The sequence below is a fragment of the Cynoglossus semilaevis genome, chromosome 17 (assembly GCF_000523025.1).
Source record: "Cynoglossus semilaevis isolate Cse_v1.0 chromosome 17, Cse_v1.0, whole genome shotgun sequence".
Classification (NCBI taxonomy): domain Eukaryota; kingdom Metazoa; phylum Chordata; class Actinopteri; order Pleuronectiformes; family Cynoglossidae; genus Cynoglossus; species Cynoglossus semilaevis.
In genome coordinates, this window is record NC_024323.1 from 5,973,045 (window position 1) to 5,988,226 (window position 15,182).

At 39.9% G+C, this 15,182-nt stretch overlaps 1 protein-coding gene across 6 annotated transcripts in view; it reads right to left on the minus strand.

Annotated features, from left to right (window-relative positions):
• Positions 1–15,182, minus strand: part of LOC103392844 (adhesion G protein-coupled receptor L1-like) — a 185,543-nt gene that overhangs the window by 111,495 nt on the left and 58,866 nt on the right. The window contains exon 1 of one of the 6 annotated variants that reach the window (XM_017040471.2): positions 345–1,963. The exons of the other annotated variants lie outside the window; for them this stretch is intronic. The gene's annotated coding sequence lies outside the window, so the exon portion shown is untranslated. Of the gene's footprint in view, positions 1–344; positions 1,964–15,182 lie in introns of those variants that run through there. 6 annotated transcript variants of the gene reach the window in all.

Here is a 15,182-nt window from a genome sequence, read left to right on the forward strand (position 1 = left end):
TCCTTCACCCTGAGTCTGTGTATTAATTAAAATAGTCAATATCTATTAGTGTGCAGGTCACGGTGCCACCAATAGGCCCAAAAGACGAGGAGTCCTGTTTAAAATAAAAGCCCACTTCTACGGAGCATCCTTCTTTTTTATTACAAGTCCACTGCTGTTGACGCACAGTAAACACGAACTCCGCATCTGTTAAAGCATAAAATGTCAATAAATAAATAAATCGGCTTACACGCCTGCACTTCACGGCAGTCTGCTAATGGACGTCTGCGTATTCACGCGCTAATACTGATGCAATATTATTGTACTTATTAAGTACACATGACACGAACACTGCTTGTTCCTACCTTGATCCCTCCACTCTTGGTTTTCCTTGATTGCTCAGTGTTTCTCATTCATTATCGTGTCCCTCACTTGTCTCCTTCTTCTTCTCCTCCTCTTCTTCTCCTCTGGTTATCGCTCGTTTTCTCCTCTCTGGTCCCGTCTTCGTGCGGATGCATAAGAATTAAAAATTAATTAGCTGCTTTCTCAGAGACAAGCCGACAGTAGAGGGAAAAGATCCACCAGACTAAGACTGGCTGAAATCCTCACGGACAGAGCGGATTCTCACAAAAATGCGCCCGAGCGGGCTTTAAAATAAATAGGTGTACCATTGTCCTGCACGGAGATAATGGTAATATGCGAGTTGGAGCGACACGAGGAGGCGATGCAGATGTGGAAAGGAGGAAATGGAAGTTGCAGTCGCGGTGTCCGTCCGCTCCTTATGGCTCGATGCTGAGCGAGTGAGCAAATGAGCCACCGTCGCAAAGGGTGTGAGGCAAATCAGACTGTGGTGTGCCTGCTCTCTGTCTGACTCTCTGTCTCTGTTCACGGCAGCCGAGCTTCACTTTTTTTTTTCAAACTGTAGAATGTTCGCCGTCATGCTCTCGCAGAACGAGCGCCGAGGTCTGAAATAAAGCTTTGAAATGTGGACAAACTGCACAAGCCATCTGCGGCGGACTGGTGCGTCCTGACGCACCGAGCGCATCTGTCCTCTATAGGCAGCGGCGCGCACTCTCATCAGGACCACTCACACTGCGTCCTCTGCCTCTGCAGTTCTGCAGCTGGCCTATATAACTACAACCTAGCGTGTTCATCATTGCCACCTGAATATAGGTAGAGTTTGGACAACATCTGATTATATCAGCAGCCCGGTGTAGTATCTCTACATGCTCTCTATGGCAATAATAAGTAGATCTCACCGATACTAAGGTCCTTTTCTGTCAGATAACATGGAGGAGAAAAACACATTCAACAAGGTATATAAAGTGTGAGTGACATCTTTGAAAAAATGCTAGTATTGTGTTTTAAAGGCCGGTTTAAAGGCATTGGAATCTTTCTGGCTTTTTCAAATAGCACTCGGCCTGTTTGATACCTTTTAGAACAAAGACAAAAAAATAGGTTGAAGGACTCGCCAATTTAAATGTGGGTGACTGATCTGCACTGCACAGAAAAGTACTTCTGCAGAGTTAAGGTGTTCAAAGGTAATCGACCAACAGTTTGACACCTGAAGTAGGTGGATGAAAAACAGCTCAGCATTCCCCAAGTAGCTAAAAGTTTGACAAAAGTTAACTAAAAGGCAGTCGTCGGACCCAATAGTTCGAAGAACAAACACCTAAAGGTTAACATTGGATATTATTATTATTATGTACTAAGAAAAAGAATGCTCAAAGATAACTACGGCACAGGCCAGGAATGACCTGTGAGTTAATAGAGTTATTAAAAGCAGTTCAAACCTATCCAGAAAAAAAATATTGTTCAAAGATAACAGAATGACAGCTAAAAGTTAGCCTAGTGCTACAGAATGGAAACACGTGGGAAGTTAATGCTAATTCAGGCTACTGAGATTAGCCCAGTGATTAAAAACAAAGTTCTCAAAGATAACCTTCTTTAATCAGTCAGCCCATCCATCCATCCATCCATCCATCCATCCATTCATTCATTCATTCTTTACCTCCACAGTCATTGAGTTACAGTTAGGTGGACAATGAAGTCCATATAGAAACTAAGAACCATTTTCACTCAAACTTGTACCTGTAATCAGTGAAGAATGAACCTAATCCTGCATGTCGTCGTACTGTGGGAGTAAACCAGAGTACCACAGTAAGAAAATACACACAAACTCCATACAGAAAAAACTCCAATTTAAGGAAACTGGTGTAAGCTGTAAGGTAAGAGCACTTAACATTTTTTTATGACTTTGTTCGATAAATCCAATCACTTTAATAAGCTCTACTCAGTGGACCAATCAGCCAAACAGTCATAACACAGCGTCACTTAAGGTTTATTCTGTGCATTTCTAAAGACATGAAGGCCTTATCTGTATCACCAGACTGTGTGGTGTTCGCTTAAGTGCACCGTCCTAAATCAAAGATCATCTCAATCGGCTTTTAATGTTTTTTCATTAGTTCATGAGGAGGAGAGACAACATGTCTGTTAAATGTCAACACTCTGAAACTCGAGCGTATCCAAATATGAGACAATTACGCCCTGTGCAAAGGCACTCATGGATTTTTCTAAAGATTATATTTCTGCTGCATCCACTGACAGTGACGTTGAGTGAAAAACAAGGCTGAGTGATGCACTTTGCAGAAGGAGTATCATAAACTGGCAGTTCAGGGGTTCACTGAAATCTTGACAGGTGAGGAGAAGGGAGAAAAAAAATCAAAAGAGAAAAAACAGATGAATGCAAAGCTATAAATAATTTCAAAGACCTTAATGGAACATGATTGAGGTGCAAAACATGGGAAGATCCGTGGGAAGAGGGCAGGTTATGTGGTGACACGCAGCAGGCAACATTGGAGGCATAATGGGGTTTTTATATGCAGTTTTCTTCTGGGAATAAGTGGAACAAACTGGCCAGGAGCCAGCTCAGTAAATTCAAGTATTTACTCCTGCGCCTGCCTCATTAGTATGTTCTCGCTCTTCAGCAATCTGACAATAATTGGAGACCTTTTATAAGACTTGAAAAAGTAAGTAATGGTGTAGTACAAAGTATTCCTTTCAACCTTTCAGTCTTTGTGATGTACGTACAGTATATATACAGTGTATGGCTTTCATTCTAAACAGCAGAGAAGACGACAGCAGACTGGACAAGAAGAAGAACAGACAACGAAGACAACCAAACAGGAAAACCTGCCTCTTCTCCCTCATGCTGTAACTCCACTGCATTTGATTTCACGCTTATCAAATACACACTGTACTCTGTCACCATCACTGCATGGATGAAACTGCAGCATCGAGTGGAAGCACTATTATATATTATGGTAATTCTTTTATATATATATATATAGGGGGCCATACTGTACACACAAAGGTTTATCATCCAGTTATATGATTACATTTACACATAAATTGCTATTTTATACGTAGCAACAGTTTACCCATAAGACATTTTCCCCTGGAAAGAACACTACAGAATGTTCTTTTTTTCATAAACATATTATGGACAGCAATGATACATTTTCTTCATTTGAAAGGAAAACCCTAATATTTTGCCGCTTCTGTTGATGAGATTGATGGCCTTTAACTACAGACAATTTTTAATTAGTAAAGACGTTTAATATATCATCAATAGATACAAATATGGTATGTAGAGAGGATGTCGAATCACTTTAGGCTATAGGGGGCAGTGTGAGGACTCCCACTGGCCTTGTAAGGGTTCTGGGTTCAATTCAACCCTAGGAACGAATCCCAGGTTGGGTTATATATTTAAAAACTCGTCGACAACCCCTGAAGAAGGGACAAGATAAAGACAATACTCTTTGTCTCATTACAGATAAATTTGGGTTCCATTTATTTACTTTTACAGAACTGCTGAATTTTAATTAAATGGCAGAAATATACCAGGTTGCCCTGTGTTTGAATTTGACCCAGAGAACATCTAAGAATCATTACGTATTACGTGTAGAGTTAGCATAAAGTATCTTGACAAGTGCAACACAGCTGCTAACAAGTTCGCTCAACAAAAATCTGACATAAAAATTTAATTTTCTTTCTAAATAATTGTAATACAAATCATTTTGTTGTGTTTACTACGTTTAAGCTGCCATGGCGATTATGCATTTGAACTGAATTCCATATATTATAAGACATTACAGAATTCATTTTAAGAAAGAGGGTAAATTGATTGAGTTTCGCAAAGAGAAGAAGAAACCGCAACCGAACATGTGAAATAATAATTCATCTTTTTTACACTCATCTGAACACTGCTCTGTAATCGATGTGAAAATTCCATCAGGACTGCCACAAATTTAAATCAACTCACTGCTAACGAACAACAGGAACAAACAATAGTGTTCATACGGCATCATTTGAATCAATATCCTAAATGTGTCCGGCTCATCCTAGCTAAGGCTGCTAATACTTTTGGATCCAGCCCAGGCAGACACTCCCAGGTGAACACACGCTGCCAGATGACATTTTCAAACTTATAACGTTGCACAGGTGCACAGTGGATGTTGTAATTTTTCCTCTCCCCTCTAACAATAGTCTTTGTCACTTTGTATTATGTCAGCTGATATTGGGCTCCACCAAGCAGGCCATATACATGTCTTTGCCACTTAACCTGCTGTCACACAGTACCCACTCTGTTATACTGCTCTCCAATCCACTCAATTGACCTTCATGGGCATGACTCACTGTGCCACTAAACAGCTAGCATAATGTGGTTTGTGCTCCATGGCAGTCACACACTATCAGGACTTTTCTCCTTTCGAGATCAGACAGTAATTACGCACGTCACGGTGCTCGGTGTGATCGCGAAGGACTGCAAGCAAACCTTGGTCAGGACTGGACTCCGTGGAGCACTAAAAACATGGAGAGAGATTTACAGCACGCAGTCATGGTTTATACCGTCTCAGCATTAGTTCATTACACCCTGGTTTTATGTCCGCAGTAATGGCGACTATCCTTGATTTAATGCCGAATGTTCCACTAATCAATCCCAGTCAAAACAAATTGATTCATAAGGCACATTTAAACGTTGACAGCAGCTGACCAGTCCTGAAACGCACAGACACAAAAGCAGCACAGCAACAATAATAACAATAATAAAAAATACTTAGAATATTTTATCAACAAAACGCTGGATCTCACATTACTGATAAATGATTGCTTAGGAGTGACTATATTTAAGTTTGAGGTCTTTTGCAATAATATAACATGTTAATGTTATCATTTAATTTACATATAGTAAAACTAGACAATAGGTGCAACTTAGAGACATTGTAAATGACACCGTGTCATGGTCATATAATAAGGTATCAGTGGGATCACACTCTTTAACATCTACGGCTGGACAGCAATTTAGGGATTTCTGTTTGACAGTTAATATTTGAAAACAAATTCTAAAACCCTGGACAAGACACAGGATGGTGCAAATTGGTTAAAAACCCAAATGATCAGTACACACGGTGACATGTCAAGATGTCAGTGACAGGTCGTCACACACTAAAGACAGGTGGTGATTTAAAAAAATATGTCCAAAATATTTGGGTCATTTTTGGCAGCGTGTACACAAAGCTGATTAAGCCCATCAGCTACAGTTCAAACTAATGTTATCCTCACGTCTCCGCTGGTATTATCACCAATCAGGGACTGCATTGTGTCTGTTCTGGATGGTGGAAACAAACAGCTGTACGCCTGAAATAAGAAACACTCCCTAAACCTGTCAGGACTCCCAAAGTAGAGGCTTGAGGTGTGTCATAACTTGACAGTCAGTGTCACCAGTGGTGATATATATAGTGCATATACACATATATACAGTATATACTGTATATATATTAGTAATTGCTAAATGTATATATCCATAACTTGGCAGATATTACATACGTCAAAAATAACTTTTTGTAGTTTTATACCTATATTATTGCATCATTAACATGTAAAGTAGAAGAAGAAAAAGAAGAAGAAGAAGAATGAATGAAAAGTAAAATAGTAAAAAGTAAAAGAAAATTTTTAAAAATACTGTAAGCTTATCTTGTGTTAACAGGGCGGCTCTAGCTCCCCCTGTTGGTTTCTATAATTAACATCATATACATACAATTACAGGACCATTACATGACACACAAACACACACACACACAATAATAGGAGTGTTAACAAGAATTGGAACATGCTAAAAGTGATCTCTCACTGATTTTTAAATTTTCTGTAACCGTCATGATTCAAGACAGATATTTCAGCAAACTAGGCAATTAAACTGACGTTAAGAACGAGTGCCGTGTAGACGTTGTGTTTGATGTGGTCCTATTGTTACAGACCTTCTATTTTCAATTTCAATTTTCAGACTCCACATGATTTTTTTTTTTTTTTTGCTCACTTTTACTTGATACGTTTTGATAAATTTGATGGTTAAAATAGACACGAAATGAGGAAAATGAGAGGAGGACCAAGATAACAGACTGCAGCACAGTACGGGCTTTGTACCGCGGTATGGAGAAGATCTCGCACTGAATAATTAGATATGGATTCAACCAGGAGTGAAAATTTGAGTGACTGTTAATGGAATAAAAAATCTTTGTGTTCCATAGGCTCACGTGCTGCATTTCTATTCTGACTGGATGATTTTTAAATGATAAAGTAGACGTCATCAACCAAGCCTTGAGGTCCTGGTTTTTCCTGAGCATTTGTTGTTGTTTTTTTCCCTAAAACGCAGAAGAAAATGGTCTCCAGCTGGCACATTTTAATTTGTTCTCGCTCATGTTTGATTAATGACGGTTTTCTTTCTCCCTCCTCGGTGCTTATGGTTATACAGCACCATTATTTACATTGTCTTATTCCCAAATAGCCCCCACTTTCACAGTGATATACCTTGTTGGTCGGCAGTGACTGACAGAGTGTCTGAGATGAAATCACATCTCATTTGTTGCGAGTTGTGATAAAGTAGAATAATCAGTATAATGAATCCAATGATGACTTTTTGCAGTTAAAGTATTAAAGGGTAAATCACAAAGTTCAAAAATGAAGAAATGCTTTTTCGCTATTGTTTGTGTGTGGTTTCACAGAAAAGTAATTTTTCATCTTGGTTTTCTCACTGGTTCAACAAACCTAGTATAAGTGGGTGATGATTAAGAGTTAGAACCAGTTTGAGAAAAGTACCCATTAACAATAATCACTTATAAAGACACAAATCAGGCGACCAGAGGTGAGGTCTCGGTCATGTAGTAGAGATGATTCTCTGCAATACTTTTCTAATATTTTCAGGCTGATGTTTAGAATACTGGACCAAAAGACTAGAAACATCTGCACCATTGTCACTGCACAACTGTTTTGTTTCAACCCATATTCACAGTGAAGAGCCAGTGGTCTAAAAATTCTCAAGTACACAAACACACACATATATATGTGTGTGTTAAATATATATTTATATAATAATTTATATAATGTTTACATGTGTTTGTGTACTTGTACTTAATTTTTCTATAGGCCACTGGCTCTTAAGACACCTAAGGCAAATGTATGTGTAGGTATCAAGCTTAATTTGTGTATGTCAAACTCAACTTAAGAGCTAGGATAAGGGCTAAGGCGGAATCAAACCCAGAACCTTCTTCACAGCACCAACCTGACTGAACCTTCCTGCCGAACACCAATAAACATTTCAAACTTTTAAAGAGTCCTTCCTGTTTCCCGTGTTTCGTTGGTTCTTATTTACAGCCATTCATTTTCTTATGAGTTACAGAACCCGACCTCCAGAGAACCACTGTCATTCAGGAGTTTGTCTTGAGCTTCAGCGATTGGCCTGTGTACAATAGACGCCGGAAAAACCAGAAGACATGTTTATTGGTGCAAAGAAAAGAAAGCAGTGAGAAGGATTTAGGAGGCTGACGAAGCCAGACCAGCTTCACAATGAGGAGCCTGGAAAGTGTTGGTGTAACGCTTCAGTTTGAACACAGCAACCCTGTGACCGCTGCAGCAGTTGTACCATCACGCCGCTCCCATCAGCAAACACAGCATTTTGACATTTTAGAAGCTACATTGATAAAGATGTCGTCATCATCATCTCTCTCTCGCTCTCTCTCTCTCTCTCTGAGTCTCACTCTCTCTCTCTCTTTTATAGAAATCTCTACGTTTTACCTTCTCTTTTGCAACATGACATAGTCCATTATCTGCTCTTAGTACTAATCGGTGTATTAACGCCATGATGTGGGTGACACAGCGAGGGGGGGGGCGAGGAGGGGACAGAGCTGGAGAGAGAGAGAGGTAGAGAGAGAGAGGGATAGAGAGACGCAGGATGAATATGGATGAGGCAGAAATAGGGCGGGAGTGAGGCTCTGGGGGAGGAAAATACAGAGTGATTCTATGAGAGTGAGAGAGAATGGGAGGCCAAGGTAAATCTTTTCAGCTACACAAGTGGTTAAGAGCAGCACGGCAAAATGACGAGTGAGGGGAGAAAAAAGAGGAACCCATCCTGTAATGGCTTGTTTTTTTTTTGTTTTTTTTTTTCCTTTTTTCAGCCGGCCTTCTCTGTATCCCTTTCTATCCCGCTCTCACCGTCACCACTTTCAACCCAATTATCCACTCTCCCTGGCGCCACTGGCAGCATATGGAAATGTAAATTGCAGACGAAATGTTTTTTTTTTTTTTTTTAAACTGTGTAAGGTAAGCAGCTCTTGAGGACGGGGGGAGTAGGAGGAAGAAAAGGAAGAGATGACAAACAACTGAAACTGAGGGGCTGCCTTCAGTCCCAGTGGTTTGTCAGTATTGCTATTCCATCAGATTCACAAATCCGCCCACGGAAGAAATTTAAGTAGACGGAGGTTGATTTATGCACAAACACACACACACACACACACACACAGTTGGAAGCCCAAATAAAGTTGGTGTGTAAAGTGCATTAGCTGACTATTACATATTTATAAATGACACCTTTGGATGTTTAAACTCAAACTGACACATAAAAAAATACACTATACACACACAGATTTGTCACATTCACACACTTATGGTAATAATATTCACTGAGTAGTTGCACAGCAGAGGTGCACTTCCTCTGTGCTGCGGGACTTTTCAGATCGGGGCCAGGATGTAAGTGAAGCCCTCAGGCTGGTGAATAGCTGCTGAAACTCAGGATGCGGAGATCAAAGGTGCTCATCTTTCCTCGTGCATGTGACATTGAGGCATGTACGGGCTGATTATTCAGATAAGCATCTCCATCCTCCAGGGGTGGAGGCAAAATGGAGGCGAGTGTTTGGTTCATTATCATTAAGATCTGCCTTCGCTCCGTTCAGCCGCGGCTCTCTCTCTCCACATACACCGCCCCTGCAGTGCTGATGAAGCCAACTTCTCAAATCCGCAATTTGCTCAATTATTTTCAATTATCCCGCCATCACTGCTTCCATCATTCCCTTCAGTTCAATTGTAAGCAGAATCACTTGTTGATTGACAGCGAAGGCCAATTAGAGGAGAGAGGAAAACTCAAACCCCTGTGGTAATTACACATGATTGGTGTCACACAGGGAATTGGTGACTTCTACCTACAGGACAGGAAGTTTGTATGGATAAATGTCCCTTTTTATCACACAGGCAGTCCTGTATTATCACCAACACACAGCACACTGGAAATGGAATTTCCACTTCAATAGTATAAATTCAGCCGAATTAGATAATAATATGCATTAAGATTCCCGCACATATGCAGAGGGAAAGTAGTGTGATAAATGTTTGAAAGTCAGTGTTGAGATAGAGTGAATTTATTTCTCCTATAAGAGCACCGTAGGTATGTGCCTTTAGAACATTCACTTCAAGGTAGTGCTGTCTCAAGGCTTCAGGAAAACTCTCCGGCAGCGGCCACGGGAATCAATGATTAACTGCTTTTGAGCCAGACAAAGAGACACACAAATCCAATATACCTTCCACAGTTTTGCTGTCGGGGGTTCATTCCATCTTTTTTTTTTTTAAGAGCTTAATGTAGGGTAGTTCAGGCAAAGTAGAAAATCAGTTATTATTTTCCATTGTGCATCTGTGGTTATAGTGAGTATTATTAAGTTATGAAGTTGTTTGTTTGTTTTCTTTCCATTTTTGCGATCAGGAAACTTGAAATCTTGGCCTCGCCACAGTTGCTCAAGTGTTGTTTTAGAAAAAGAAAAAGAAAACGTGTGTTTTGTGCATGAAGCTGATGAAAACGCTGCGTCGGGAACACTGTCGTGTCTGACATGGCACTGTCATCAGAGAACTTCAAAACATTACTCCCACTGATTAGCCAAATTGTAATTCCATTTCAGGATGGTTATGGCTCAGTGGGTAGATCAGTAATCTTACCAGAAAATGGTTATGGGTTTGGAATCGTGATTGGTAACAAGCGGCGGTTTACTCATAATGATCCTCAGAACTGGAAAAGGTCTGTCTCACCAAAGACTAGTGGAGAGGACTGAACCTGTACTGAACCTGTACTGAACCTGTACTGAACCTGTACTGAAGTACAATTACATACAAAGTAGCACAAAATTAGTTATGAACAACCAAATCCTCCATAACTGCTCTCTCAAAAACAGCCTGTCTTACTGTCTGATTTCCTACTGAAGTCCAGTAGGAAAGATGTGTTCTGTTATGACAAACAATTTTATAAATCACCTGAAGACGAAGTGTTTACATCTCACCACTTTGACATTTCATAGCAATGTTTTGGCCATTTTTTTGGCCTCACTCTTGACATCTCCTTATCTAGTAAATAGTGGTGGCTTGGTGGATAAGCGGACTTGGGTCCACAAGGTCGCAGGTTTGAATCCACTAGCCCCCAAGGTTCGATTGAGGTGCATTGAGCATGGCATTTCGTTGTGGGCAGTTGTGTAGTGTCACGATGACAATAGATCACTTTGACGTACAAGTATTCATCACACTTCCTTCAAATGTTTTTTAGAAATTGGGATCAAAAGTGTTTAAAGGAATTTAAAAATATTGCTTTTTGTTTTCGTGCACAACTAAATGTATAGTTCATTGAATTAATTCACCTAATTTGTGTGTAGAGAAGGTGAGTGGAGTGCAGCAGCAGCAGCAGCAGCAGCAGCTCCACGTCACATCTGCAGAGACACTGATTCCAGCAGAGTTTGACGTGTGTGTACCTTAGCTATTTAAAGCAGCAGAAGGATAATCAGTACCTTGGGCAGCTCCTTCACTGATGACTCAAGTGTGCTTTGTCCTGGGGTCTATTTATAAACTCTAAGATGTTAAACCAAAGAATAGAAACAACAAGGTGACCAACATCATTCAGGAAAAGGAGCTGCTGCACAGCATCCTGTCACAGCTCCACCTCACACCTTCATTCAAGCAAATAAGACTCAAGACAAAAATAACCTACAGTACCAGCATGTCAACTCAATGTCTAATCAATATGCAAATGGTCAAAATGTTGTTTAAGCAGCAGTAAATAATTGTTTTATATTTATACTAATATTTAAGATCGATTTTGACTCCATTTAAACTCACTTTTACAGTCGGAGAAGCTCATTACTCCTGCAGTTGTGTTTATATCCAAACCATATTCATATAACACAACTTTACATTTCTTTTCATACAGATAAATAGTTGTAAAAAGTGCTCAGAATTTGTTTTGAAAATACCTGCTTTAAATAGCTAGACATTTAGTAATGGTTTCGTATTAAATTATTCTCACAGCTGACGGACTCATCTTTCATTAACATTATTTCAGAATTGCTGTTGTCTGTGAAGAAATGGCTGCGAGTGCAGACAGCAGTTACTCAAGATTCACGTAACGACATTATGAGCCTAATGAGTTTTAATTGGGAAGAGATCTTAACTTGCTGGTCTAATTGCATCTGATTAAAGACAATATTAGTTTTGCTGCTGACAAATTGGTCAGGGAGGGCGGGTGAGAGGGTTTAGGGGGGATCAATCGTGTCCTTGTGGAAATCTCCAAACTGTCCTCTAAACGGTGATGAAGCGACGGCTCTGAAGCGCAGGAGCACGAGCAGCATCGCAAAAGAACACTCGACACGCAGAAATGGAAGTGTCTTCAGGACGGTGAGAGCTGAATGTTAGGACTTCACTCGATCTCAGCTCACCACAACAACAATGAAGCGTAAATACAAAACAAATTGTTTTGACAGTGTTTTTGCATTTTGCAAAATCTTGCCACAGTGTTATTTTACAGTATTTATCTTACTTCTGCTGTGTGTTGCATTTTTAATCTATTTCTTAACAGTTTGTCTAACCTTGTGTTTTTTTCTAGCATTTATTTTTGGTTGTTTTTTTGTTTGTTTGTTTTTGGGGTTTTTTTGCGAAGTATTGACTAAATTTTTAACCTTCTTTGTTTCTTTCTATCTGATTTTTATAGACATAAAAATGTTTCTGTTTTCATGAATTTCAAAAGATAAGATTTTCATGAACAAATTCATACTTTAACATGTAAAACCAAACAATAAAACTTGTTGCCTGCGCTTTTCATTATTAATTTGTTAGACAGCTCTAACTGAACTGAGTGTGAACTGTATCTGCAAAATAAATCTCAAATGTTTTATACTAACAAACAGCCGAATATGATTCTCTCTTTAGAAAACGTTGGCGGTTTTAAATCTCAGACTTTGGTCTTTGATGAGAAGTATTTACCAAGTGAGAGGCAGTAAATATGGCTTTAAACATTCAGAATATTAATGTGTGAGAATATAGCTGAGGGACGGCCTGTAAGAGTTTCACTGGGTGAACAGACTTGTTTATGGACCTGGCAGTGACATAATTACAGAATGCAATGATTTGCATTTAAGTAATTGATTAGAATCTGCAGTGCAAACACATCAACCTGGGCTACTTTGCATAATTATACATATTTACATCTGCGTGTCATATAAAAATGGACCCGTGCACACCAGAACACAAGTGGAGAGAACAGTAGTGGTTTCTGTCGATGCTCTGGATCGGGCTTTGATTCAAAGCGAGACACAGGAGAGTACAGTAAATTATGTGTGTATGCGGCTTCATTTCCTTTTCTTCTTAAGCGTCTGCTTAATTGCCATCCTCACCTGAGCAATTGTATAATTTCCTTTATTTTTCTCCTCCTCTGCCCAGAATATGAGTCCATAATGAGCTGTGGGTGTCCCCCAAAGCTAAGCCTGGTGCCTTGAAATAGGTTTCACTAATTTACCAATTAGTCATAAGATACAATTAGTGTGCGGATTCCCGAAGTCCACGAATGCCCCCACCGCTGTCCTCCCCATCGTGATTGCTCAATCTCTGCAGTGATCATCACTCCATTACACCGCGCCTGCTCCGTCCCTGCTTTGTTCTGCCTCACTATGAAAAGCAAGGTCCCACCTGCACTTTGGATATTACTCTCACCCTACGTCCCTCGGAGGGGATCGGTGAGGGAGTGGGAGTGTGGGAATGTGTCTACGTCCGCAGCTCTGGGTTTCTGTTTAAGTGCAGCTGGGACCGGTTTCACTGACCAGGAGGATGAGAGTTTGGGAAGGGGAGGCGGGGGAGACTTGGAAACTTATGAGGACTGAGACGAGTTAGCGAGAGGGCAGAGTGAGAGTTTGCTGGAGGTGCAAATCTAATTAATGGTGGGTAAATACAAAGTTGTGTTTCTCTCTCCTCTTCGGTCCGTTCAGCCATTAAAACAAAACCCGGGGACACAGAGCACATACAACAAATATTAGTGCTACTGTGCTCGCGGTTGGTTGTTATTATTCTGTGCGCGAGGTCGCGAGTGAACAGTAATCAATACGTGAGAGGTCATTTGTCAATGCCTTCTTCTGCGTGAGTCCAGCTCTTTTTTTCTTTATGGGAGCACAGTTCACTTTTATTGGATTTTTCTTCCTGTTGTAATTGCTAAAATTCCCTTTTGTTTTTGTCCTATTACTGAATGGACTTTGCATGGGTGTTGGAGACATGAGCACCTACAGTATAACTGCAACCAATCACAGAAGGAAAATGAATTATTTCACAAAAATTTGACAAAAGTGTCTGTAATCAGAATACCATTAGTAAAAATATAAATAAAACATCAATTAGATTTTACTCCAAAATAAACTGGATGACCACTATAGCAAAAGCATCTGCACAGAGGACACAATACATAAACAGATCTTTGCCTGAGCATCAATTAAAAAGGTTGTACATACAATATTTATTACCACTAGAGGTTGCACATTGGAGCCAAAACGTGGAGCCAAAACAAATGGCTCATTAGTCACCCCGTCATCAGCAGAGTATTGCCATAACTCTACTCAATGGTTGCTGAATTTTGAATGCCAGAAACAGACATAAGTTACTGTTAATTTTCAAATAATTATAGAACGTTTTGGGAAAAAAAATCATGTTTTCAGAATTTTCTTAAGCTCCATGCACAGAAGACACCAGAGGTGGCCATTAAAGGACAAAGCAGTAATTTATTTCAGCTGCTCTTCTGTGTCTAGCTGCACTGATGATGCTCCGAGATGAGAACTGTTAAACAGAAACACGACTGCGTCTCTGTCCAGTGAAGCGTATCACACTGCTGAGGAGAACCTCAGGAATTAACATTTAAAAAGTAAGACAAACTGCGAAATCATTGGTGTGGATTCTCTCTCTCTCTCTGATATAAAAAAAAAATCAAACACTTTGATTTTGTCTGTACGGGTCAATCCTAACTCTTTTGAACGTTTTACCAGCCCTACGGGCAGTGGTTGGCTTAGTAGGGGGCAGTTAAGTGGGCTATTAAATCAATAGCAGTGAATGTGGAACAATAGCACAGCTGCAGCTAATAGTTCATTCTACAAAGAGAAGAAGTTTAGGAACTTCAGCACTAAAGAAATACATTGAAGTTGAAGTACGTTGAAGGACATTTCCACAGCACTAGTATGATGAGGTGTAAGATAAAAAACAGGTTTTTTTAAGACAATAATGTATGTAATGAAATGTAATAATCTAAAATGTGACGATATCACCAGAAGATATCACAGTAAAAATAAAATCATAAAAAAAAAAAATTACGATGAGATTTTTCAACAGTCCAATCCCAGCTCATGTTTTGTTACATGAGCAACAGGGCGTTTGTCAAGTTGTGCTTGTGAAGAAGAAGAGCCAACATCGAAGGATCAGAACGGAGTCACTTTGCAAGCTCTGCAACCAGGAGCAAGTTTCTGTGTTTCCGAAAGGATCAGAAAAATTGAGCAAAGCTGAGAGTACCGAGGTGCCAAGGAGAGATCACTGTC